The sequence below is a fragment of the Hippopotamus amphibius genome, chromosome 9 (genome assembly GCF_030028045.1).
Source record: "Hippopotamus amphibius kiboko isolate mHipAmp2 chromosome 9, mHipAmp2.hap2, whole genome shotgun sequence".
In the NCBI taxonomy this organism is placed as follows: Eukaryota; Metazoa; Chordata; class Mammalia; order Artiodactyla; family Hippopotamidae; genus Hippopotamus; species Hippopotamus amphibius.
In genome coordinates, this window is record NC_080194.1 from 104,981,171 (window position 1) to 105,008,995 (window position 27,825).

The 27,825-nt window shown below is 50.8% G+C and overlaps 1 protein-coding gene and 1 non-coding gene across 9 annotated transcripts in view; one reads left to right on the top strand and one right to left on the bottom strand.

Annotated features, from left to right (window-relative positions):
- CUX1 (cut like homeobox 1) overlaps positions 1–27,825 on the top strand; it is a 354,634-nt gene that overhangs the window by 117,569 nt on the left and 209,240 nt on the right. The gene's annotated exons all lie outside the window — the stretch shown is intronic.
- TRNAG-GCC (transfer RNA glycine (anticodon GCC)) lies at positions 9,667–9,739 on the bottom strand. Its single transcript has one exon. It is a non-coding gene; the product is annotated as a tRNA-Gly (tRNA).

Sequence of the window (27,825 nt, forward strand, 5' to 3'; positions counted from 1 at the left end):
CCCGTTAATGGGTGGCTAATCTCACTCTTGTTTTTTCCAGTTTTATCCTTAGAGGGTAAGCATACCTTCTGTGGTTTGGGGCTCTCTGGACCTTGTTCCCCGTATATCATTGGCTACTAGCATTTAAAGTGGGGAACATTCTAGAGGAAGGGAAATCTAGTCTGCAGGGAATGGTGAGCCATCCTGTATTGCTGGAAGACATGGAGTGACGTGTGTTATATGATAGAAAAGCTCTTTATTGTTTATGGAGCAAGAGAGGGAGGAGGAGAGAGAGAAAGCAGGCAGGTGGGGGGTGTCCCTGTGCAGGGTTGTCCAGGGAGGGAAAGCTTTTTGTGGGATGACTGTGCAGACGACTGAGGCCCTCCCTCCCCCTCCCCCACTGGGTGCCAGGGCCCCTCCCCGGGTGGCACTTGCCATCAGGCAGCTTGCGTCCTTGGAAGGAACTGGAGTAAGAGGGAGAAGTAATGCGAGGGGAGGAACCCCATGCCTGGGTTTATAGATGCTCTTCCCCCAAGAGCTGTCATTGCGGTGACTGTCCTGTGTCTGTGGGTGTCTGATCTTTGCTCAGATGTGCCTTTTCGTGCCCCTAGCATCCACGATGACCAGAGGCCATGCTAGGTGATCAGGACCCAGTTCTCTCTCAGGCATGGTGGTGACATGATCTGGTCTGTGTCCCAGAAAGGCCACTCTGGGGCAGGTGGCAGTGAACAGTGAGGGGCTTGCCTGATGTCACACAGCTAGTAACTGGCAGGGCCTGGCTGGCCGATTCCCCAGTCCTGCCTGTGCCTTTCTCCTGGGGCCCCTCGGTGCTGCCGTGTGCCCCGGCTCCGATATTCTGAAGTCACCTCTGAGACATGGTTGAGAAGGGAGGGCACGGGTGGCCTTGGTGGCTGTCCCTTGTGTCTTCCAGGGCTCATAACCCACCATTGCTCTCTATGTTTTAATCCATAAGCCTACAGGGCTTCCCTCTGAACAGGTAGCAGCACGCCATCAGTGTGATCCTCTGGCTGAGATCTGCCAGGATAATGCCCGAAGGTGGGCTGGATGGACAAGCAGAGGGGCCTTTACTGAAGGCCGTGACGTGGACCATTTCCTGAGTATCTACTCCATGCTGGTCTTGTGCCAGACTGTCCCCACCATGTGAAAGGGACTTGACATGTCTGTCCCAGCGCCCACAGCCAGTCCCATGACTTGGGTCCCAGCTGGCTTTGAAAGGGCCTGTTTGGAATCTTTTTCTGTTTAACACATTTGCGACTTAGCTAAGTGTCTTTTTCAAACACTAATAAAGCCATAACAGCTTCTGAAACACCGCACTAGACCCAAGAGTAGCTGACAATTTGGATTCCGTCTCCAGTGGGAAAGATTCGACACTGCAGGTTTTAGGAGCTTTTAAAAGCTTCTTGTTTGTGTAATGTTCATTGAACACAAATTCTTTTACAAATAATGGTCTGCAACTGCTTTAAAGAAATAAACTCCACTTGCTTGGCCAAGGCATGTATCTGTCAATGGTAGAACCACAAACACACATTCTATTAGCTGAATTGTTTAATTAAACCACATCCTTGAAATGATCCTTGCCATATGAAGGGACAATATGGGTACCACACTTTCTGGAAAGGTATGTAAAGGGTCCCTAGAAACAAATAACGAGAATTTATCCTAGACAAGTCATTTCCTCTCTCTGGACCTGTTTCCTCATCTGTAAAATGAGGTAGTGGGCCTGGGACACCCACAAAATCCTTGCGGTAATGTAGTGTGAAGATTCTCTGTTACTTGGAATAATTGTAATGCCTTAGGGTTTTATCCATTTTTCTCCATCTTCCCTTGAAAATTAAACTGTATAAGATTCCCATATCAAATGCACGTTCAAAATACGAGAATCAAGGGACCAAGATGATGGCTCAAGTGGTTCTCCTGGTCAACCCTGTCCAGTCTTGGCCTTGTTTTTAAAGTGGCTCAGAACCCTTGGCGTGTAGGTGGCAAGGGCACTGGAAGAGTCTCTTCAGCCCTTTCGGGGATGTCCCTGCTGCCCGAATGGGAGGCAGAGCTGTGGAGGAGGGATCCGGAGGCTGGCCTAGCTCTGTAGCCCATCAGCTGTGTGGCCTTGGGCCTCCCTGTGTGTCCTCCCCTCACCCCCTTCCTCATGGGGAGAGAGGGCTGGCCAGGTCCCCTCATGGACCAGTGCTGAGAACTCCTGGAGCTGGAGTCTGGGGTGTTACAGGGAGCACCCAGGAGTTGACGGCTCTCATCACCCTAAGGAAGTCAGACTACTAGACCGATAGGCCCCCCAGATTTCCCCTGAGTCTTAAAGAAATCTTGAGATTAGATTAGGAAGGCCCAACTCTGTTACAAACAAGTGACCAAGTCATACTTTGTAAATTTTACTTCCTTTTTTTTTTTTAAACAAAAATTGAATCCTCACAATAAAGCAAACTGATGTCAAGTTAGTCCTAATTTTTCAGCTTTTCCAACATGCAGGTTTATAGAATCATATGCTTTTCAGTGGTTGAAAGGAACTTAAGATGTACCAGTTATTTCAAAGTTGTGAAGCAGAGACTAAAATAGTTTGAAGCTGAATTTTTAAGCCTCTTTTGGCCAGATCAAAGAAACCCAAACTTCTAAAAATACCAAATTAGCTTTTTAAGCATAGTTTCTATCTTTAGTTGAAAAATGTGTGCAGTGTGGGTTCCTGGAGTCTCCTTAAATGTATCCATTGATATTAGCATTTACCTTGAAAAATGAGGCACTTGGCCTGCGCTAATAATTGTCACTTTCTCTGCCCTTGACTTTCCCTTCCCAGTGTCAGGATTCCATGGCGTAGACCAGAACCTCCTCCCTTTCTCTTTCTGAGTCCAGCCCTGTCTTCTTGCAGGAGTTCGTTGTGGTCTAAGTTACATTCTCGAAAACCAAGATGAACAGACATAGGATTGAACTTTCAGTTTCCATGTCAGAAATTAAAATGGATATTCCTACTCAGGGCATAATCTGAAATATTTGTATTTGGGTTGCAAATGTGTTATATGATACTTTCTGTGGCAGATTGGCCTTTCTAATTGCTGTGCTTGTTAAAATTTAAATTAGTTTTCACTTTCCTAGCAAATGTTGACTGACAGAGAAAATGGCCTAGAATCCTGGTGAGTGATGGGGGGCCTGGCGGCCTGGGGTAGGACAGACCATTCAGAGTTGTTAGACTTGACTTTCAGTGCCTCCATTATAGATGTTTTAGAATCAGAGCTTCTTGCCATATTTAGCTGGCCGTGGGGAGCATGGGGGAGGCGGCTCTCCCACTGTGGTTGTTGAGGGAAACACCATCAGATATGGGCTTCGTGTGGGCAGGCCAGACTCCAGCCAGACAGGGCACAGGGGAGCGGGCAGTAGGCCACACACCCAGGATTGCAGAGTGTGTAGAGTGGGACACAGTCCCCCAGCCCTCTCCTTGGAGTGCAGAGGTGCCCAGGGCTGCCCACGTACTTCGGGTGGGATCTCTGCCAGTGTTGCCTTGTTAAGAGGAGAGGGAGAAGGGAACACTACAGTGGAAAGAAGGCGACGTGACTTTGAAGCGCCTACTTTGTGCCAGGCACCAGGCTGCGCACGTTCACGCGCATTAGCTAATTAAATACTCACAGCATCCCTGAAGAGATACTTTCCCCACTTTGCATCGAAGGAGACTGAGGTTCAGAGAGCTTCCTGGCCTGCCAGTGCTGCCAGTAAGGGGTGGAGCTAATACTGAATCCAGGTTTGTCTGACCCTAAAATCATGCTCTTGCCACTGTGCCACCTCTGTCCTGTTGGCTGGTTGTGTTTTGACTACTTTCAGAAAGATTTCAGGTGGCTTGCAGAGGTGTAACAAGCAAGGCAGTGAGGCTGGGAGCTAGTGGGAAGGAAAAGAAATAAAGGGAGGAAAAACTAGGATGATTAGATCCAAAGTGGGGTGACCAACCAAAGTCACGTTCCCCAGACCCTGTACGCATCATAGCGATGAGACAGACTTGATTGTGAGCTTCCTAACACCTAGTGCAAAGAGGACAACCAGATGAGTCACATGACTCACAGACACAAAAACAAAGCATTTCTTTAGGAAAAGCACAGACCCTCTGGTGTTGGTAAAAGTTTCTTCCCAGGATCCTCATAAAGAGTATTTTATGCTCAATTTTATTGCTTGCAAGTTTCCGGCAACCAGGTGCCATTGGCATGTGTCTTCTGGATTAACAGAGGTAGCATTACATTTATCTGAAAGATGAAGGAAAGAAAATTGCAGGCCCATTGTTTGGAGTGGATGCATTTCTAGAGGTAGAGGCACTTCTGTCTGGGTTTATGAGGTGTGGGTGATGCTTTGGTTTCAGATACAGAGCAAATATGGTGTGGAAAATACTGACCATCAGAAGCAGAGAACCCCCCCACCCCACCTGGCTTGAATCAGCGTGGTTCTGAGTAGGGAAGGGGAGGGGGTCTTGCGGAGCCCACACCACTGACAGCCCAGGAGGGGCCCGGAGCGCACTGGGCACAGGGGCGTGTCTGCTCTCTGACTCATCCTTGGCTTTTGCTCACCAGTGGCCTGTCCTGCCTCACTTGTAGCTGAACTTGTTCTCAGCACATCCTTTGTATTCAGGGGTTTGGGTTCAGCCACTGAGTGGCAGAGAGGTCCTCCCTCCTCACAACCCTTAGTTCCATTTCTAAAACTTCCAGGAGGGACCCTGGCCCAGCGCAGGGCCCACGTTTCCTTTAGACCAGAGTGCGGTGAGCGCAGGGAGGCCTCGTGTTGACGTGGTGGGAGGGAGGAGGGGCGTGTCTCAGAGGTGGCAGCCCCGGTGACCTAGGCCCCCTCCCAGCCACTATCTGCAGAGGGGTCTGTGGGTGTCAGGAGGGACCTCGGAGCCCGTTGCGAGGTGACCAACAGACACTGACCCTTCTCCACATTCAGAGACGCCTGATGTCTGCAAGGAGCCACACCTTCCTGTCACCTCTGACCCCAACAGGCTTCCAGTCAGTGACCTTAAGGTGAGAAGCTCCGGATCTTTGATTGCCAACCAGTCCAGCCAGCTTCTGCCTTCCTTTCTTTGACTCGAAAAATGATACTTGGGTTTTAGAGGATTGCTTCTCAGGCAGCTGAAAGACTGCTTCCACATTCTGGTACATTTCAGGAGAGAAGAATCGGGTGGCTTCCTTTTGTCCTGGTCCAGGCGCCCGAGTCCATTAGAGTGGAAAGCCGGGTTGGCTTCTTCCAGCAGAGGCTGGGCACCTTTGGGTTTTCCATGTAGTCTGAACTCACCTCCCAGCCCTTCCCTGCTGGACACAAGGCCCCTGGGTGACATAGGCCCCCTCCCAGTGGCTCTGTGGCCTCAGTGGGACTCACCTCACTCTCATGTCACAGCCCCTAGGAGGCACACGTTTTCCATGAGAAAGCCCTCCCCATCATGCCAACTCCAGGATGCAGCTGCTGATGGGAGAGTTGGGGACTAGAGGGAATAAGTTCTTTGCTTTGACCATTTGAATTAGGATTAATATACTGACAGAAAGATGCATGCTTCATTAAGTATATACTCAGTCAACTTTCCCACATTGAACTCGTCCTTGTACCAGCACCCAAATCAAGAGCATGACCAGCACACTCAGAAGCCCCTCTTTAGGGTCCCTGAATTGGAAAAAGTTTTAAAGAAAGAGGGAAAGGAAAACAACATTTACTAATTAGCTTTTATGGGACAGGCTCTGTGCATACTCTCCACCTTGCCCCAAATCCTCATTTGAAAGGTTAGGAATCGGACCCAGGAGGGGATACATGGCTTGACCAAAGCCAGGGCAGAGAACCAGGTCTCCTCAAATCCCAACACAGTGTACTTTCATCTAAACCCTGTTCCTGACTTTCATTCTCTCCCTATCTTTTATAGATTGTTAGAAAGTGAGATTGCATATTAATATTTCCAAAACTTCTTATGAAATTTCAAGTGTTGTGTAATGATTAAGATAGAAACTAGGAAACCAGTGCTTTTAATCCCGGCTTACAGGAAATTCTAACTAGTAGGAAATCTAATTCAGGCAGTCCTGGAAAACATCACACGCTTTGAGATGAAAGTCAGCTAAATTGGGATCTAATTCTATAATCTAAATATAGATGTAGATATATTACAGGTTGGCCTTTTCAGCTTGGGAGAGGATCATTCAGTCTAAAAAGTGCCTTTTGTGTCACAGAGAAGAGCAGCTGGCCATGGTGACAGCCCAGAAAGGCAAGGAGGGGCTTTGACTTTTTTTATTCCTTAGTCTTTATTTTCTTAAATTTTATAATAAGAATGTATTTGTGCATTACACGTGTAATGCACGAATTAAAAGGGCCAGAGGGAAGACTCTTAGTAGGGTGTTTTTGGTGTGGACAGGAGGTTTGCGGGTAACGTTTGCCTTTCCCACATAGGTGACTGTGGAGGGTGAAGGTATCAGCTGCTGTCACCTGTCACAGGGACACAAAGCCACCCCTGGAATCGACTAGCTCATTGGCCTTTGCGTGGCAAGGGCTCTTTTATTTTAAACATGTTTGATTACAAAATTAACGTGCTTATAAAAGTTAAACCACTCCAGATGTGCAAGACATAACAAAATTTAAAGCCCCCTCCACCAGTTTCAGACATCACAGTGGATACATAGTATGTCATTGTTTGTTTTGGTTTTTGTTTTTTCCCTGTGAGAACGTAGCGGCAGGCATCGCTGTCTGTCTTGTTCACTGATGCATCTCTGGTGTGGAGAACAGTATTTTGCACAAAGTAGGTGGTACATCAGCGTCTGTGGGGTGCATGGACCCTGCGGCAGACGTCTTTATACATGAGTCCTTGACCATTTGTGCAAGTATTACCGCAGGACGGATTCTTAGGAGTGACATTACTGGGCCAAAGGGTATGTACGTGTTTTCCTTTTCTGGTTCTGCCAATTTGGTATCCAAAACAGTGCCCTCAGTTGTCACTCACTCTTCACCAGGTGACAGGACAGTGGAACTGTTCTTTTCCTCAGGACCTCACTAGCACTGGGTGAATCAGTTACTGAATCTTCCACTGGTAAAAAATATATGTGTATTCCTTTAAGTCCATACTTCCTCAATCAGCAGTGAGGTTGAACATATTGTAGTTTGTTTATCAGCCAGTAGTATCTCTTGTGTAAATTGTCTCAACATCCTTTGCTAATTTTTTTAGCGGGTTGCTTGCCTTGTCTTCTTGGCGCTTCTTGGTTTTTAGAGAGTGTGGTATTAATTCTTTCTCTCTTGTATATTGCAGATATTTTCCCCAAATCTATCACCTGTTTAGTAAACATAAACATGTTTTTCTACATCCTCTTACAGTAATTAAGGAATTCTCATTTTTCATTTGATTTTTTTTTCATCTGACAGCAGTTTTGTGTATATGGTTCACGATAGATGCATGGTATAATGATTCTTACCCCAAGTGGATAGGCAGTTTTCTCTGTGCAGTATTCTCTTAAATACCCTTGAATAAAAGAATAAAATGTTGTCTTTGAGAGATGGGGATTGTGAACCCAAAAACATGCATAGCAATTTTTACTTAAAAACACAGACTGTCAGCAGGAGTTTAAAATGAATTTTCCCTAAAAGTCAAAACGTGTAGAAGTGGTGGCCAGCGGGTTTTCCGGAGAGCTGTAACTGAAAGGTTTCTCCCTTTGGCCTTAGCTCTTCTTTCCCTTTTTTGAGCAGCCATTAAAGGTCTGATGACGAGTGTGACTGTGGCAGCATTTTGGCATTTAGGATGGTGGCGTAATCACACATACTGAAAAACTCTAAATTTACATCGGTTGGTCTACTGTGTCTCATTATACTGGCGATGCAAAAATTTCACGTGCCTCTTTGTACAGCCGTCCAGCTGTATCACGGTTCAGGGGAAACAAAAGTAACTAGAACACACGTTACCAAGAATTATTTAAATTAGGCTTTATTCCATTTAGTCGGTACTGAAACTAGAATTTGAATGTCCTTTTCCTTTTCTCCTTTTCACTTCCCCTTAATAATGGAGTTCAGCTCATACAGCCACCCAGCTTGGACCTTCTGATGCCTTCCCGCCCACCCTTCCCCGGGCTGTGGGGCGCCTGCACCGTCATGGCCACTCCAGCCCCATCAGCATCACCTGACCTTGCCTGACTGTGCCCCACGTTTCCTTCTCCCTGGTACTCCCGGGAATCCCACCACTGACACCCCAATCTAAGGTCGTTATCCTGTGATGGCCACACACTGTCTTTCCTGCCTACCCCAGCTTGAATGTTAGTCATGAGAGCAGGGACCCTTCGTGGTCATTTCATGCTATACCTCCAGCCCCTGGCACAGAGCCTGGGACATAATAGGTGCTCAGTAAATATCTGTTGACTGGCTGGCTGGATATTCTTGTGGGTGGGATAATGACCAGTGATCGCAAGTTACAGGGGGGCTACCCGCCCTTTCCCATAAAGCCAGGAGTGCCCCTTTAATCTGTGAGGAACTTAACTCCCGGACAAGCTGTACATATGGATGTAAGCTCTCAGAGGAACATTTTTACTGCTTAGAAAATGTTCCAGCAGGTGACTAGGGAGACACTAACACGCCCCCAGCCTGTGAGTCTGGGAGATGGGTTCTGGGCTCCCTGTGAAGCAGGCTGGTGCATGGGGCCCCTGGCAGAAGAGGGGCTTCGAAGAAGAGGCCCTTGGGGCTCTCACCCCAGAGCAGGTCATCACACACAGAAGTGGAGCCAAGTTAGAATTTGGTAAGGCTTAAAAGTTTGAGTCTTTGGCAAAAGCCCAAGTTAATGAAAAGCCCAAGCACAGAAAATTGATGTTATTAGATCTTGAATTGCAATTAGAGCAACCATGTAATTAATTATCAGTATACTATTGTAAATCAAATATTGGGTTAAAAGGATCACTTCTGCAGTCTTACTCATGTAATAGTAACTCAGAAACAGAAGTAAAAGAGACTCAGTGGGCCTTAATAAGCCTGTGAGTTTGGGCAAGATAGCCCCCCTCACTGGGCTCAGGTTTCTTTTATCTTCATGCATTTGTACAATCAGGAACTGTGATGTGAGCACCTGTGGATGCCAGGCCCAGGGGTAGGTGCTGGAGCACGGTGAGCAGGGCCTCTTTGGTGAGCTGGTGAGCAAGGGCCTTCCAGCCAGTGCTGCGGTAACAGAGTAGAAACCAGCGGGGTAACTGGGCCTCAGAGGTCGTGATTAATATTGTGATAAAAAAGTGGGCCACCCAGGGCAGTGATTCTGCCTCTCGAGAACAAGATCTTATAGCCTGAGAATTTTCACATGAACAGATCTGACTGTTCCCTACCTGGTGCTAGAGCAGAAAATGCCATTACAAAGGAAGTGACGGGTCGCTTTCCAGAGGCCCTGAGACTTTGGCTTTTCCTCTCTTCTGACCCAAGTGACAGCTGCTATGATGCTGACAGCCTCCTCCTGCTCTTAGTCAGCCCTTTACTGTTTACTTCCCCAGGCAGATGGGCAACCCCGTGATCCTTGTGGTCCCAGAAGCCGTGGCTCCCTGTATCGTGCAGGGCTCTTTCCCCAAGAGGAACCCACACGCCCTTCCTCTCTTCTCTCTGAATCCAGCCTTTGCATGCAGTCGCCTAGGTGCTTGACTCCAGAGTTGTTGTTGTTGATTTTTTTTTTTTTTTGGCTGTGCATCGCGGCATGTGGGATTTTAGTTCCCTGAGCAGGGATCGAACCCATGCCCCCTGCAGTGGCAGTGCAGAGTCTTAACCACTGGACCACCAGGGCAGTCCTGTTGATTTTGTTGTTGTTGTTTTAAAGCCACCAGTTACATGCTGTGTCTTTCATAATTTTGAAAATAAATGGAAAATTAACATGTACCCATCAGTTTTGTCCCAGGGAGCGCTACAAGTGCCCCTGCCTTGCCACAGAGCCAAGCGGGGATAGATCTGTGTCATGAGCACTCTTCCCCTTCCTTTTATGAATCCTGACCCAGCACTGTCCCCTACTTCTCCATATACAGCCCCATTCACTTTACTTTGCTGTCTTTTCTCCCCTGCCCTTACCATCTCCTGATCCATTATCTGTTTGTCACCTGTCTCTCCCCATTAGGATGTAAGTCCCATGAATACAAAAACTTGTTGCATTTCTGCAGCCACCAGAGTGGCTGGCATATTAGGAGGCACTGAAACCTCTGTTTCCTGAATGATGACTGTCAGGTCAGAGCACAGAAGGTTGTCTGGCCTGGGCTTCCTGGAACCACCCAGTGATAAGTGGCTGCTGAGCAGTATTCCCACGAGGGGTCTCCGTCATTCTCTTTGATGGATGTGTGTTTATTACATCTAAAGGGTTCTGAATGGTGTTTAAATCGTGAAGGCAAACGTCAGGGACTCTGACGTTTCAAGTCTTGACTCTAAAGAAACCAGAGAGGTTTCACTCAGTCACATAAGCAGGAGGGAAAGAAAGTCACCTGTTGTTTTCTGTATTCACCAAGATGACCTGAAGTAAGAGTGTAGCAAACGCAAGGAAGAAAACCAAGCCCTGGGAGGTTGTGCAAGTGTATCTTTGCAGGTATCTTCTTGCCTGTTGATTGCTGGATCTTCTCTTTACCTGCATTTCAAGCTAAAAGGTATGACTCAACTATGGCCAATAACACACCAATAAAAAGTCATTTACCCTTGGAGTTTTCCCTCCTTCCATAGTTGGGAGCGCTGACAGCGTCCATAGGAGGCGGGAGAGGCTGAGTTGGCTCTGACTGCCTCTCTTCCTCGCCGAGGTCTTGTGGGCTGGAGGGGGAGGCTGGGAGCTGGTGCCTGGTGGTGGTCACACCTGCCTTTGGCCTGCTCTGCGCTCGTGGGTGCAGGAGCCCATGCCCAGTAGCTGTCGGCCTTCCCTTCCTCCTCCATCACTCCTGCCACCAATACCACCATCACCACCACCACAAAAGTCCCTGAATATGCTCCCTAGACAGTGCAGGAGGGACTAGTGTCAGGAGAAGGAAGGAGAGGTCACAGGGCCTCTTGAGTTTTGTCATCTGCAAAACAAGGACCGTTAACCCCTTCCCTGGGCAGTGACAGGGCACGCGCAGAGGATGCTGTGTGTGGCGGTGTGCTGTGCCCAAGTGAAGCCCCTATTAATGAGTCAAGTCATTCATTCAACCAGTAGTTCTGGGCTGCCCCCCTGAACAGGAGGGAGTACCACATAGCCATGAAAACCTGTAATCATGAGCACGCTCATGCAGGACGGGTTGTGGGGGCTTTGAATATAAAATCTTTCTTGAATGTTGTTATTTGTGTTTTCCTTAAAATTATTATTCTTAGGGTAGCTACCTCTCTCGTAGAAATTAAATCTTGAAAAGAAAGGGAAAAGCAAGCATTTGGAAAAGACTCAGCCGAAGCCCTGCCCTGCTCCCACGCCGTCACCAGTGCTTCTCCCTCCGCAGGGTGTGGGGCTACGCCCTTTTCCTCCCGCCCCTTCTGCTGCTGACTGAACTCAGCAGTTACTTATGTGGATCGAAGCCAGGAGACTGTAAGGTGTTGGGTGCAGACCCTGTGTCTTATTTCTCTTTATTTCTTTGTTGGTTAACATGTAGGTGTACTTCCTAGGGATGAGATGAGTGTGTGAGTCACCCTTCTGAACCTTTTTCCTAATCTATAAAGTGTACCCACCCTGCAGGATGGTTGCAAGACAACGCATATAAAAATCTCCGTCTAGGTCCTAGTCCACAAAGGACACTCAAGAAATACCCTCTTTGCGGCTTCCCTGGTGGTCCAGTGGTTAAGACTCTGTGCTTCCACTGCAGGGGGCCCATGTGTTCAATCCCTGGTCAGGGAACTAAGATGTTGTACAGTGTGGCCAAAAAGGCCGAAAAAAGAAAAGAAAAAAAGAAATATCCTTTTCCACCTTTTGTGGCTTTCATTTTCGAGTGCTCAGATTATTCTCTTAAAAAAAAAAAGAAGAAAAAGGCCTGCAACCAGAACCTGACCTGCACTCAATCAGGCTATTTTTATTTAACTGTTTTGTGGGTGTCCCAAGGGCCACGCACTCCCTGAGCTGCACTTTCAACATGGTGCCCTGCACGGCCCAGGCCCAGCAGTGGGAGGCGGCTGCAGCCTGGGAAAAGTAGACATCAGTGAAAAATGCTGGAGGTGGTTGGCATCCGCCAAACTGGTCATAAACCTAGAGCGTTCTCAGTACAAAACGAGCACTGTTAAAAATAAAACGTACAAGAAGCAATATATTCGAATATGAGGGCACTGCAAACAGTTTCGCAAGGTATTAAGAGCGCATTAATCTTAATTTTATTATATATTAAAGTTTCTAACTTTTCAGATAATGCCGTTTTCGTTGTTTCAAAATGGCTGAGAATTATAGAGCTATTTGGTGTGGCTGTCAGGCAAGGACTCCTGCCATTTATTGGGGCCCTGGTTTTATTTAATAGCCAGATGAATGGAACAGTTAATAAAAGAAATATTGCTTTATTCCCTGACATTTATGTCCTTGGTTTCCAATAAAGAATTGAAATTATGAATAGTTGATGGTTTAAATTGATGTTTTATGTTGAACGCTAGCTATAATTTGCCCTCTGAGGATTGTAATACCGAGAAACAGATGGTTTTTCACAGTAACAAATTGCTATGTGTATACAGTCTCCAGTCTTGGCTTTCAGACACTTTCACCTTTGGTTCTGAGCTGCCCTGCCGCTGGCAGCCGGAGGGGAGACACAGCGTCTCTGGGAAGGGGCTTCCTGCTCCAGGGGAGACCCAGCCAGGCCCCCTGGGGTTTCGGCTGCAGTTCAGAATCAGATTACGGGGAAGTGCTGTGCCCCAGACTCAGTCGGTACCTGCAGTTCAGGCTGGACATTGGGAGCCAGCTGCCTTTGGAAGTGGCTCATCCAAGGTCACGGTGGAGGCTCTGAGGCAGTGCCTGCAGCCTTGCTGAGTGTGACAGCCCGAGACCACACATACTGCAAACCTCACAGTCCTTCTAGAACAGGCAGAAAGATGCAGCAAAGACAAGTTGTTGCATTTTGTGGGCACCCTGCAGGAAAGAGATTAAGAGCTGGGGCTCTGGAGCCAGGTGGCCAGAGGCCCTGTCCTGACTGACTGCCCTTGGCCTGCCTGGGGACCTTAGGGGAGACCCTGAGATCCCTGATCTCAGTTTCCTTATCTGTAAAGTGTGAATGCCAGCAGAAACCGACCGCCACCCCCACCCCCACCCCGCATTATGGGGATTGAATGAGATGATCCCGTGAAACAGCACTTAGCACAGTGCGGGGCACAAAGCGCAGTGCCCAGTAAACGGTGGTGCCGCAGAGCGCGAGCAGCAGAAATCACAAAGCAGATTGGCTGGGGTGATTCTTAGTGTTACAAAAGCTTTTTTGTTCTTTAGGGCAAGTTCCCACAGGGGTTCTTTAAACGGGTTATGCATTAGGGCTGCAGAAATTTACTTTCCAGAACCTTTTAAAGGAACGTGGCTTCCATGGAGTGAGGCACCTGACGCAGTAACACTGCAAAGTGTCTCTATGGTGTTGGCCTCAGAGGCACCCTCCTGGGAGGAGGACCTGGGCTGTCTCGGGCCCGATGGCCACTGAGGCCAGTGCATCTCCGACAGAAGCCTGGAGCTTGTTAAACTGTTGAAATGTGAACCCGGAACCCCAGGTAGACAATTCAGGAACACTTACAGTTAGGAAATGGTGTCTGGTTTTATGTGTCATTTTGCACAAGTGATAATAACACTTGGTAATTGAAATTGGTGATGATGCACTTGGAGTTAGATCTTAATATTTTTGTAAAATTTCATCAGCTGAGGTCAGTGGTTCTATCTTCTCTAAGAATGTTGAATTTCTTATTTTTCCTTGTTTAGGTCACGAGCCAAGCGCTTGTTTTCAAGGCACTTATTTATTATTTAGCATGCAAAGCTCCTTCCACAAGGAAAGAAAATATGCAAGTGTATAAGCTCTTGGTTGATTGGATAAAAAAACCTGTGCATCTTGTGACTCAAGAGAGAACTAGCAGTGCTTCTCAAACACCTATTATGTGCTGCACTTTATCCTTTTGCTTAATCCTCCCAAAGAGGGTGAGAGGCGGGGTCTTTCCCGAGGCCCCACCTCCATACCTGTGCGTGACAGAGGCTGGATCAGACCCAGGCCCTGTCTGCGCTCATCTGTCTCCGTGCAGGATCCCAGGCATGAGCTCTGGAGGCCGGCCCCGTGGGCACCATCGCCTACAGGTTGGCTTCTGGCTCCAGCGCAGAACTGATTGAGTGGTAGTTATCCTCCAAGTCCACGTGAACCGGGAGTGGTTTGGAGATAAGAAGTAGTACTGGGTTGGCATAAGGAGACCAGGGCCAGACCCTGGACCCAACCCTGCTGCTCCAGAGTAGGTGTCTTTCTGCACCTCTTCCCCATCTGTCACATGGGTTTTTGAGCTAGAATGTTCTTTCTCCAGCACTAAGCTCATGCTCTCAGGGCCCTGCTCCAGATCTTTCAGCATCTCCCTGCGGCCTGAGGGCAAGTCTGACTCCTCCCCTGGGAGCCATGGTGACTTGGCCCCAGTGTCTCCAGCCTTGCTGGCCTCCATGGAATCCCAAGTCCATTTCTCTGGGCGCTTCCTGTGTCCCAGTCTGCCTGCTGCCCGCCCCTGCCCCCACTTTGCTTCACTTACAGCTCAGCTGAGACGCTGCCATCCAGGAGCTCTTCCTCCTTCCTGGCTAGGCCAGGTGCCTCTGGAGCTCAAGGGGCTCGGATCCTCTGTTTACCTTCAGGTCAGCTGCAGGTCTTCCTGATACCGTGTCCAGCCCACAGCAGGCACCGCCTGTGGGGAGTGGAGGCATGTGTGGATGCCCGTGTGTAAGCCCTCGTGGGCTGAGTGGCGCTGCTTTTATCCTAATTGTGAGCGTCTTCGTGGGGAGGGGGTGCAGAGGGGCTGCCGATCAGTTATAGCTCAGGTACTTTGAGAGCACGATAATTTACTGGCGATAGTTCCTAATAGATTTTCATGGAAGAAATGAGGAATCCAGGACCACTGCTTGCTTTGAAGTCTGTCATAGATCAGAGTCATGTTTCAAAACTTCTGCATTTTTTTTTAATTAAAGAGCAATTTGTTTCATGGGTTGAGTGTTAGGGGCTGTTATCCTGATTGCTCCGTATGACGGTGGAGACCTTCAGGCTCCCCTGCAAGAAACAAGGGCAGGAACAGCACCTCTTGGTCACTGTGTTGTCCCGGTGATCAGAGGGGACTTAGGAGCACTTGGCAGACAGGAAAGGGCAGGTTAACAGAATCGCTGTGGCCTTGTGTCATTCCTTACACAGATTAAAAACAAACATACAGTGTACTTTACCCTGGAAAGAAGTTCTAACTATTGACAAGGAAAGCCAAGGTCAGGAAAGGGGGAGTTCTTGGTGGCAGAAGCTGCTCTGCATGAGTCACCTGGGTGTCTGCTAAGTGTCCCCAGCTCATTCCTCACAGCTCCAATCATCCCATTAGGGGGCTGGGGTGGGAGGTGAGAAATCCAGGCTGAACCCTGAAGTTCTCAGTGAGCCACGAAGAAAGTGTCACCTCTCCTGGCTGTGAAAGCTCTAAGCTCTATTTGCGGTGTCCACGCCCCAGGCCGTCTTCTCAGATGAGTCAGCGCCTTCCTCCCCTCTCTCCTCCTGCCTCACATCTCCCCAGAGTCCCAGGGCTCTCGGCTGCTGTTTCCTTTTCATTCCCGAGTCCCCATCGCTGCTCAGGCTCCCATGTCTACCCTGTAGCCTGTGGACAGCCTCCCGGTCTCTGGATGTGGTCTGGCCAACCCTTTCCATCACCATCGTCCCCAAGATCTTTCCGCGTCCCAGGGCCTTTGGAATGAGACCTCCACGCTCTGCACACACTCCGACACTCCGACACTCCGAGCCTCTTTGAATTGCGTCCCGCATACCAGTACCAGACAGACACAGCCTCACTGAGCGCTCAGGCATCCCAGGCTCAGGACGCTGGGGCCCCTCTGGAAGTGAGGGCTCCCGTGTTCCGAGGCCTTGGGGCTTTGCTCCCCTTCTCATTCTGCCCATCAGTATCCTGCTCACTCATCCTCCAGGGCCCCTTTGTGAGCCTTCCCAGGCCCTCTCCCCTCCTGCAGCTCCTTCCTCACTCCGTCCTGCCTCCTTGCAATCGTGGCCCCCCTTCACCCAGACGTGGAACCAGAGGCCCCAAATGGTGTTTGATCCCAACGTTGTCCCCAGTGGCACCTCGCCTAGGACTTTGTGTGCACTGAGTGTGGTAATGGTGACACTAGTAGCTGGAATGGCTGGCATCGTGGTCAGGTGCAGTGCTTAGTGCTCTACAGCCATTATTTCATATAACCTCACAGCATCCCAGAGGGGTGGGTCATCATGTCTTGATTTCACAGATGGGAATCAAGATGCAATAACCCATCAGGCTCAGAAGCTCTAGGAAAGTTTCCGGGCTCCCACAGAAGGTCACAGAACTGCCAAGGGGCAGAGCCCAAGCCCAAACCCAGACCCGAGCTTTCTACCACTGGCCGTGCTTATGGTTCATTTCAGCTGAAGGCCCTGGTGTTTAAGAGTTTGAAGGTACTTTGGAAGTGATGGGTGCAGCTCTGCGGTTTGAAGGATGTTGAAGCTGGTGCAGTGATTCCCTGGGCTCTCAAATTGAGTTGGGGTACAGCTCAAGGGCAAGTGCCATGTCCTGACCCCCAGCACAGTTCCCTCCACATTCTCAGCTCCTGTCACGATCCCCTGTCATCCCTGCTACACTGATCCAGGGACATGGAGAGCAGGAGGGAAGCTGCAGAGGTAGACCCCCCCCACCCCCCAAAAGAAGACACTGGAAATGTAACGTCTGTGGCTGTCATTTGTATGTGGGCTCTTATGTTCTGGTGAGCAACTCTCAATGAAATGACAGCCTCCCCACAGTGGAGACGAGATGTGACGAGGGAGGGGCAGAGGAAGGCATCTCTCCACACTGGGGTTTCCTACAGCCTTGGTCCTGCCAGGAAGAACAGGTACACATGGCAGTTATGTAAGTTCCAGTCCGCACACGTCCCGCTTATCTGCCCCATAACTTGTCCCAGAGTATATCCTTATGTCCCCCTTTGGCATATGAGGAACCCTAAGGCTTCATCGGGGCCCAGGGCCCTATATTTAGTTGGAGAGAAAGCCTCTTTGGCCCCTTGTTCTTCCCTTTTGTGCACATTGCTGGGTGCCTCTGCTGTAGGTAAATGTTTGAGTAAACAGTTTTGTGTTAGAATAGTATCGGCATGCAAATGAGGGGTAAATGAAGAAAATGAAACAAGACCAGATACGTATGGGAGCCGCTGCACATGAGTCACAGGAAGTGGGATTTGCCCACGTGGGGGTGGGGGGGGGACCCCCTTGGCTGCCTCTCTTCTGCCATCATCCGCGGCTCTTAGCCTTTACACCCAACAGTGCTACAGTACGGCTCACGTTCCTGGTGGGACTCGCGGGGGATGGGGTGGGCCAGTTGCGGCCACAGGATGAAGGCCACAGGAGGATTCCAGAATTCCCTTTTCCTTTCAGTATGTAGTTTTTCATCGTGACTGAGCCCAGTCAATGCTTTTTACACCTCCCGCCGGATGTAAACTAGTGCGCAGAGACACAGGTGGCACGGCAGGCCGTCCCGGCCCCCACCCCAGGGTCAGAGGGGAAGCACTTCCCCAGGAGTGGGGGGGTCTCCTGAGACCCAGCACCTCCAGTCTCACGTCATTTAAAAAAAAGGCTGAAGCACTGGGCTCTCCACCAGCACCACAAGCAGAATACTGAAGTGCCAGCTAAATGTTGTACCCAAGAGATGCCAGGCATGTGGGCCACGTGGCCAGGGTCACTGCTGAGACCACAGTTGAGGTCTGTGTCCCAGAAAAGTTCAGCCACAGTCCCAGGGGCTGAAGGTGGAAAAGGGCCTGGGGATTTCACGCTAAGTTCCTTGGCCTTCAAGGGCGAGTGGGGAGGGGGCTGGCCTAAAATGCACCCCCACCTGTCTCCCACCAGAGCCACTCTGTGTTCATCTGTTCTGCGGTTTTGTGCGTCCCTGCACAGTTTTGCTTGAAAACAGTCTTCAACAACTGAAGATAGAAAAAAGTTTGAAATCGCTACCTTAGACTCCAGCCTCTTTGTTTTTTGATTTGGGAAACTCGGGCCCACAGAAGGGAGGTAACTAGCTAGTGAGCTGGGTCTAGGCTGTCTCCTCACCTCAGATGCCAGCATGGCTGCTGGGTCCCCGAGGGCCAGACTGCGGCCTGTGTGCCCAGTGCCCAGCAAGAAACCTGTCCATGTTGTTAAATGAAGTAAATAGGTATCTCTCGGGAGGCCATGTGGCCCACAGGGTGACAGCGATTTAGGTCTTCTTACTTCAGAGAGGAAAACTCAGATATGAAAGAGCAGAAGTCTGACTGCAGTGCTTGGTCTGGAAGAGGAGCATCAGTCTTTTCTTGTATTATTCGAGGGGGTATTTTGTTTACAGCAGTTATATACTTTAAGAAAATAAAAGTTCCAATTTCAACAGAGAATGATAAAAAATGCACAAGTATGTCATCCCTCCAGTCTTTGGATCTGGGGTCCCTTTGAGTGCTCCATGCTGACCACGTCCAGCTCAGGATCTGCCTCCCCGGGCTTGAGCTTTTCCCTGAATGAACAGAAGGGCTTGGCCCCAAGTCTTCACCTTTTCCGACATTCTCCAGCTTCTGTGCATGGTAGTAAGTCACATGAAGGCTGTTAGGATCCGGAGAATACACTTGGCTGGCATTCTGTCTCCTAAGGACCTTAGTTTGTTTCATTTTCTCTCTATCATACCTTAGGAGTCACCATCATTTTATTTTTTTATTATTTTTATTTTATGTCGACCTCCTAGACCTGCTAGTGTGACCTTGGCAATAATCTCCCTGGGACATCCTGACCGCCTGCACACCTGGAATTGGCTTTTCTGCCCAGAGACTTGCCCTTGGACCTGCACTGAAGGCTTCAGCTTTCTCTGTTGTTGCCTTCAGGAACCTGCTTGTTACCTGCCTTCCAAGGTTGTTACAGAGGGTCTAGGTTTGGTTTTTGGAGGGCATTCGAGACCTCAGAGCGTTGTCTTGTTTGTACAGAAGAGAAACATGGTGGTTTTGGTACCTGGCTGGGGGCTGTTGTTGTGAGCTGTTGGGGTTTGGGGTCTCCAGGCACAACCTCTACCCCCCAGCTCCTGCTATTTTGCCTGGATTTCTTGGGACCCTGCCTCAACCTTCTCCTGGGAAGGCCCCTTAAAGCCACCCTGGCTTACTTATTCCTGCCCCGTAGACTCTAGAAGGCAGAGCCCACACACAGTGACAGAGCACGGTGCCCACTGTGTCAGGCTCTTCCTGTTCTTTCTGTCATTCTTTTAAAAATGAATGAATTTGGGTCCCTTCTTATAAGACAGCCAGCTGAACCTGCTCGTGTTAAATTGTGGCCTTATACCTTTTGATTAAATGACCTTAAATATCTCTGAGGTAAGGGTCATTTGTGATCAGCGAAGTCAGTACTTCAGATCATGGTTTACTTGGCAAGTAATTTCGGTCACAGGATTTAAAAGTGCAGAAAATAACCCCGAAGACTGTTATAAAATGTCTTAGATGGTAGTTGTAAGAGGTTCGATTACGTGTACAGAACTCTGGTCGATGTTTGAAAAGCACATGGGTCTGGCCCTGGTCCCATAGGCAGGCCGACATCCTGGTGAACACAGAGCGATTTGTGTTTACAGGGACTTAGCAGATTGGTGGGTAGTGTGCAGTAAGCTTGGCAGTGCTTATTCATATTTATCCAAGAGCTGCAGGGCCATCTGCCTATTTTACATTTTGGTGGAAATGTCTGACCTTCTCATGGAGGAGAGCTCCCAGGGAGGCTGTGCACGTGAGGGTGTCTGGACGTGATTGCCTGGCAGTGAGGCAGGAGGAAGGCTGCTTTGAATTGGATCCCGAATTGGGGTCCCATTTGATCCTCTAGAAACTTCTCTGATATGCTCATCTAGATGGGGCTGCTCTTCCGGGACCTCTCCTCAGTACTGTGTGCGCTTCAGCCCTGCCCTGGGTTGTCCCTATCTGGGCCTTTGTCTTTTTTTCCTGCCCATTTTGCAGGTGAGAGAACAGACTCGTGGTTAGGAAGCTGCTGGGACCACCGGCCTGTGAGTGGAGGAGGCCAGAAAGCACAGCCCAGAGCCTGCCTTGGGGGCCAGGCTTCTTCCTTCCCAGGACGAGGATCTCAGGGAGGCTCACTCTGGGTCAGAGTGCCTGGTCTTAAGGCCCACACCCTCCCCTGTCCCCGACCCAGGTCTGCTGGCCCTGCAGGCACCTAAGCAGCCGTGCTCACCGGCCTGGCCTCCGTCCCCAGCTCAGGGATTCCAGGCTGAGGGAGCACACGCTGCCCAGGGGTCAGCCACACAGCTCACTGTGTCTAAAATCGCAGGGCTCAGACTTGGGCTTGTGTGCACCCCCCCTCCCCCCCCCCGCCCCCAACTCCAGGACCTAGCGCAGAACCAGGCACGGTGTGGCATGAGCCCCAGTCAGGAGCACTTCTGCTTCATCCCATTTCCTGGGCACCCACAGTGCCCCCTGCAGAGCTGAGCCTGGCCTGTAGAAACAAGGTGGCCCTGCTGCCCCGGGGTGGGGTGGGGCTGGGGTGTCCTGGCCCAGGACATACCCCCAGCCGAGGCTCACCCCGGACTGCCTGAAAAAGCATCATCGTTTAGTCTGCCACCAGCACCGCCCATCCCTGTCATGGGAGAAGGAGGTCTGTGAGGTTTCAGGAAGGAAAGAAAGGGAGGGGCTTGGCTTTCCCCACTTCAGTCTTCCTGAAGGTGAACCTACCCCTGTTGAAAAAAACTGGCCTTTTGGAGCCACAAGGCGGCCTCGGCATCTGGTCCCCAAGCAGGCCCTGGGAGTTGCTTCCTGGTCTAAATGCCTGCATCCAGCTCTTTCTTCTTCCTTTTCTGAAGTCCAGGGAAGTTGTTCTGTCAGGGGGATGATAGATAAAGGCCCCTGACCTCCCCGGTTTATGGCAGGGCTTTGAAGTGTGTTTCCTCTCAGGCCACACCTCTGCGCTGCCTCCCGCAGTGCTTCCCTCCTCGCTTCCCTCCTGAGAGCCTGGCACACCCAGCCTGGGAGAGCCCGGCAGGCCAGCTTCCTCAGGCCCGGCAGACGGGCAGGAAGGATGCGATGGCTCCTCCGAGCCACCAAATCCTGCATCTCGGAGCATCTGCTGTCCTGTGCCAGCTTGAGGTGGGGAGAACTGATTGCCAGGATGGAAGGGCCAGTTCTCGGGGTCCTCATCATTACCTGGCTGTGCTCACGTGAGAAGCGGCTCCTCCTGCTCTCCCCCGGGCCCTCCCCACCCCCACTGGTTGTGCCTCCATGTGTCCCTTTGAACTTTATTGAGGAAAGCATGTTAGATCACTTTGAAATCTCAATTCTCCAGCAAAGACACAAACTTGGGAGCCAGCTTTCCTTTGATTTATGTCTGCTGCATCCAGATGGCAGAATTGCCACCCCTCCCGGAGCAAACCCCACAATTAGAGCCCTTGAGTGTGGTTTCTGCTCCACTGAGGCCTGTGACAAATCGCCCAAGAAGACCCCCTGACAGAGTGTGATGTGTTCATCGTGGCAGGGCCACTCACTGCGGCCTGATCACTTCTGAGATTAAATCTTCCCGCGGGGTCTGCCCGTTCCCGTGAGCGGTTGGGCTGCGGGTTTAAGATTACTGATGAATGTATCGAGTCAGATCGGGTTTAAAACCATCTAGAATTTGAAGTTTTTAGGTTTGGTAAGGAAATGAAACCCTTTGTCCCTAACCAGGGCCTGTTGGTCTTGTTGGCATTGCGTGTGTGCAGCGTGTTTTCGAGCGTCTCTATTTTGAGCTGTTTGGAAAAGCAGCTGCTCTCACTCGAGACACATGTGTCTGCAGCTCGCTTCCCGACATTAGCACTAAAATAGAAATCGGCCTCTGTCTGCAGGCTCTCTCGCAGGCAGCTCATCAATGAAACCGCTTCCAAATGTTTTCCCTGAGCACGTCGGTTCGTCCCTGCTTCTGTCTCATCCGCCTTGCATGGGAGATAGCATTTTTGGTTCTAAAGAGTTTTCAGCAGTTTCTTCTCTGGAGAGCAACGTCTATTGCATTTGCGCTGAACTTAGAAAAATTCCCAGTTAGACATAGTCACCCCCATCATGCATTAGATCCCTCCAGAAATCAGCAGGTTGTGGGCTCGTCGAGGCCACAGCAGCACGTGCCCCAATGCTCTGTGTGCACCTGGCTTCCTCCTGCAAACGTTTGTTTGCACTTTAGCGAACTGTTTATTGGATTGGGTCTGTGCAGTTCCCCGGAATGCTGACGGGCTGGGTGAGGGTTCGCCAGTATTCAGGGCAGGGCATTTTTAAACATGATTTACTTTTGTCCAATATCCTGCAACCTTCACTTGGAGAATTCACAGGATAGCTCAGGGTCTTTTAAAAATGACTGAGCCCACCCACCTGCCAGGCTCAGGCTGGGAGGGCCTCCGTAAGCATTTATCTCAGATACTCCCAATAGCTCCAGCAGATCTCTCTGGAACAAAATGATGTTTAAGTTTTTGGTTCCTTGTCTTTTAACTGAAAAGCCCTTGTTTATTGAGCTGTGATGGGGGGGGAGGGGGCGGTGGAGGAAGTAGGGGAACGGAATACCCTTTTTCACCTTTACATTCTTTAATAAACATCTATATTAAATGCATCCTATTTGCCAGGCCCTGTGCTGAGAATAGAAACATCAGCAAGCCTTGGCCCAGCCTGCAGGGGCCTCTCAGGGGGGTCTTGGCCCTGGAAACAGGGTGCCTTGGGTGTTGGGGACCCAGGGCCAGCCCTCAGTCCTCCATGAGGTGGTTGGGTGGGCTTCATGCAGGAGGTGACCTAGTCGGTGAAGCTCTGGAGCAGCCCAGGTGTGTTTTGAGGCCTGCCCTCCTCTTAGCCCCATGTCTTGGATGTGCTCCTGTTTTGCCCGTGTCACACTCTGTTGTCGTGATTTGCGTGTTTATCCTCTTTGTGGAGCTCCAGCTGTAGAGGCAGGCGGTCTTCCTGTCCGTGGGGGGACGCACAGCAGACCTCAGTAAGTGTGTGCGGAGCAAAATCCACTCCTTCCTCCTGGAGAGAGTTGCCACCAGTTACCTCAGCCCTGCTCAGAAGGGGCTTAACTTCTTTTACTGAATGTCCTCCAGTTTGAGACATCACTGCTCATTCTTTGGTTGTATCAAAGGAAAAGTGTGATTAATTTACATAAATTTGACTAAAAAGGTGGTCGGAGAACTGTTATATAAAATGAGGTAAAATGGTGAATGGTGTCGCCTTCTGCATGTGGCCTTGAGCTTGGGGTGAGGGTTAGGTTAGATGTGGGTTGGTGCCTTCCCTCTGGCTCCAACAAGCCGTGAGGCTTTGCTCCGTGCCTCACCCCGCCTCACGTTTCCTCACAGATCTTGCCCCTTTGGGGGTCTGGGGTCTCGTCTGGCTCTTCGCAGCTCAGGCAGAATTCCAGGTGGCGGCTTCGCTGGCTGTCCCAGCCCAAGGACTCCTGGCAGTTGGGCCACAGTCCTCTGTAAGCTCAGTCCCCTCCTTGCTTGAGGCTAACTCGAGGTCTACTTGGTTCTTTGGGATGGGCCTCCTCGTTGTCAAAGAATCACAGCGTATCTTTGGGCCTCCAGGGAGGTGGGGGTGCGCTGTGGATCTGAGCACAGCCCTGGGCCAGCCAGCCTCTCCCCGCCGCAGCACCCGTGTTGTTAACAGCCTGCCCGCCGGGCTGCAGTTCTTCCCTTCTGGCTGGGGACTCTCCAGAGCCGGCCCTCTCATCTCTCAGTCTGGGGCCGGGGGGAGGCGGGTCTCTGGCCCACTGCCTGGCACACTCCATGACTGGGGGACGCTGTAATAATAAAGAAGGTAACTTCTCAGCTGCCCTGGAGGGGCTGAAGGTGACCTAGAGGGGCTGACTGCCTGTCTTGTATTTGCAAATAGTACAGCCCGATTGCCGTATAAAAAGGGGCCTGGGATCAGAGGGAGGGGGCTCTCGTGGTCAGAGCTGGGCCTCCCCTCATGGTCAGAGCTGGGCCTCCCCTTGTGGTCAGAATTGGGCCTCCCCTGGTGGTCAGAGCTGGGCCTCCCCGGGGTCAGGGGCTTGGGCTCCGCACCAGCCCCACTCTCTGTCAGGCCTCCTGAGGCTTTTTAAGCCGCAAATTTCTCACTCTAAGGGTGGCATGCTTGTCCGTCATAGGCCGTTCCATTAAGTGATCAGGATTCATTAGGTAGTAAAGTCACCACGGTGTCACTTAAATTAAACCTAAATTGCGACCCCTGGTTTCAGAATGACCTCGGATGTAGAAATCACCCATCTCCCTCAGTTGCTCTGTGCTTTATGGATAAGACGTCTAGATAGTCTGGGTTTCCTAAAAAATACGGCTTAATCCTTTGTCTCCTTTCACATACGTCTGGACGCGGAGTCAGGAAGATTTTTCCAAATGGCAGAGTGCGGGCCAGCGAGCTGTCCCTGGGGAGATGGGCTCAGCTAGGGAGGAGTGGGGAGGTCAGCCTGACCTGCTGGTGAAATTGGATCGGAGAATGCGGGGTAGACGGCTCGGGTCAGCTGAGCAAGGCCCCCACGCGCACTATGTTTGTGTGGACTGGAAGAGAACATAAGGCTTCTACGTTTATGAGAAAGGAAAAGAAATTTGGCTGATAAACCAGCTCATAAATAACCTCAAATGACAATAGGCTTTTATCCCCAAAGTCTTCTGAGCTTTTTAAAAAATACATTCATATCCCACATCTCGTATGATGTTCACAGCAAAATTTTAGCTGGAGTCATTGGGTGGGAGGCGGGACTGAGGCTGGGGGGTGAGGCCTGCCCGGGTTCCACAGGGAGAGAGTGATGAGGCTGGTGTGGGCTCTGGTCTGGCTCTGTCCACGTGGCCTAAGTTCCCGGATGTGAAGCCGCGCTCATCCTTCTCACAGGTACACACACCTGTGGCAAGGGTGTGGCGAAGCCAGAGGAAAGGAAGAGATTGAGGGAATAGATGGGGGCCCCAAACTTTTTCTTAAAGGGCCAGATACTAAATATTTTAGGCCTGGCCATCCAAGAGGCAAAATCAGGATATTATGTACATACTTATCTATTCATTTTAAATGCAACCATTTGAAAGTATAAAAACCCATTCCTAGCTCAAGGGCCATAAAAATACCGACAGGACAGTCAGTTGGATTCGGCAGTTTTCACAGTTTTCGACCCCTGGGGTAGAGGGTCTACTGCTTGTCAGGGGCAGGATTCTGCAGGTTGTGTCCCCCTCATGCCCCTCCTTTGCAGAGGCTTCTACCCTGAAGTCACTGGCAGACTTTCCCTGTGTCACAAAGAACTTGGCCTCTGATGGAGTCGGGAAGGACCTGTGCAAAACTCTGTGGACGCATGAGTGTGTCCTTGCACTGCTCCTTACTACCAGCAGTATTCTCGCCTCCAAAACCTGAGCGCTCTTCCTGGTTCTTGGCCTCAGGCCCTGCGTCCTATACCGCTTGCCTATTCCTTCTGGAAAGAGGACTCTTTTGACCATTTGCAGGCACTGCCTGCCCCAGCCTTCCTGGCTCTTTGTTCTCCTCTAAGCTCAGTGATGCCTGTCCCTGGGGCTCGGAGAAGCAGCCCAGACCCCTCCTCTGGAGCCACCTTTGCATCCAGCCGGGGCTCATTTAAGACCCGAATCTGGACTGCTGGCCTCTTTCCTCTTGAGTAGTTTTCCTGCCTATGTGGTCCCCAAAGCTCTGCCCCATCCATTTGGGGTCCGTCTCCACTCCATCCACTGTGGACCCTGGCCCACCCACCCCCTGGCTGAGGCTGGGGGCGCTCGAGGAGATAGTCACCAGCACAGCCTGTGGGAAGTACATAGATCATTTTGCCTTCTGGAAAGATCATGCTTCTTTTCGAACCTGCTTCTATTAGGCCCTTTCCCTGAAGAAAGAGCAGCTCCAGAGATCCCAGAGAGAAAGGGAGTGAGGACGGGCAGAAATGAGGGTGGACATGTGGGTGAGTGTTGCCAGAGCAATCTTTTTTTTGCAGAGGGGGAGGTGACGGAAGATTAGCTCAGAAAGATAAGGCCCTGGAGTTTAAGTCTCAGATCTAGGGAAGCAGTCAGCTTCCCAGGAGGAGCTGAGCCTTTCAGAAAGAAAGCCACCTAAGCTTCGTTTCAGCATCGCTCCTTTTAACCTGCGGATGGAGAAGAAAAAAGACTGGCAGGGGTTGACTGGCACACAGGACCACCTCCATTGGTTTAGACCAGCTTTAGAGGTTCCAGTTGGTAACCTTTTTTTTAACCACCAGGCCAGTTGTCTCGTTACTGCTTACAGAGGGAGGCCTTGTTAGAATCTCTTGATGGCTAAACACACGACACACTTGCATTAAAGGGGAGCCCTGGAACACCAGCCCCTGTTAGAATCCAGGAAGAAGGGATTTTTTTCAGGGAAAATAATGTTCTCAGAGTTTTGCCCTTCATCTTCAGAAACTGATTTAATCTGGAACAAGATGCATGTGGCAGAGATGGAATGAAACCATTCCATGCGTCAGATTCGGCATCACTGCCGCGACCATGGCAAGAAACCACTGTGAGCTGGGGGCGCAGGGGCACTGAGCAGCAGGGAGACAAGGCTGCAGGGCAACCTTCGTTTTTCCGGCTTTTCCACCAGGAAATGTATCTCTTTTCGATTGTGTTGTCATCCTCCACATCATGGCAGTAGCCCCCCAGGAGCCACCTTGGGGCCGCGCCCCGCACCTCTGCTACTAACCTTCCAGAGGAACAGACTCTATCCCCCAGCCTCTTGCTCCCTCGGTCTGAACTGCATTAATAAGTCAGGTCAGCCTTAACCTCTGATTTTTGACCCTTCTGCTCCCTCTGAGGTTATGCCCTCACCCAGGCCTTTGGCTTTTCCATTGACCTCATGCTGTTGTCCCTTTCAGTGTCTGTGTCCTCGGACCCTTTCCTAGCATGTGAACGTCCCCTGAGGACTCTGGCCACAGGCCTCCGAGCCCCTCACCCCCAGGGCCTCATTTCTCCAGATCACACTTTCCTACCTGGCAATCTGCTGGTTCCTAGGATTTCCAGAAGCAGCTTTCTCATAGTTGTAGCTGCCCTGGGCCCGCTCCCCCTCCTGTGATCCTCACACTGGCTGGAACCTTCGAGCTGACTCCATCCGCACTGTCTATCCTCACACCACCTCCCTCGCTGGTCTTGGAGGACCCCGCCTTCCTCTCCCTCCATCCCCGCTGCCCCAGTTCTGGTTTTACCACCTTTGCCTAGAATTTATTTCCCAATTGCCATCCTAGTCTCTGGCCTCTCCCGCTCTGGCTCATCCTGTGAGCTGCTCCCGGGCTCCCCTTCCAGAGCAGCCCTGATCTGAGCCCCGTGGGCTTTCCCGCAAGTGGTGACGCCTGGCCCCTTAGGCTGTGTGTGAGTCCCCCAGGGGCTCACTGGCCCAGTCGCCCCCTCGGCTCTCCCGTTCACCCCTCCCTCAGTGTCCGAGCCCACACGGCTCCCGAGCCCCCTCCTCGCCTCCTTCCCCGACCAAGTGGGAAGCCTCTCCCTGGGGCCTCTACTTTATTCACCTGGGCCCTTCTTCTGCCCTACCCTGTGTTGTGATGTGCTTGCTTCCCCAGGGCGAGCTTTGAGGGGGAAGTGGGGCCCACGAGCCGCTCTGCTCCCGCGGTTGGAGTGGCCTCTCGGTCCCCACCAGGGGGGCCGCTGAACGCCCGCTCCCTCCTCCTGCTCTGCTCCGAACGTGCCCCTCCTGGGGGCGAGGTCCTTGTTCTCACCCAGGGTCAGACAAGGTACACATAGGAACCTCACATTTAGCAAAGATCACGT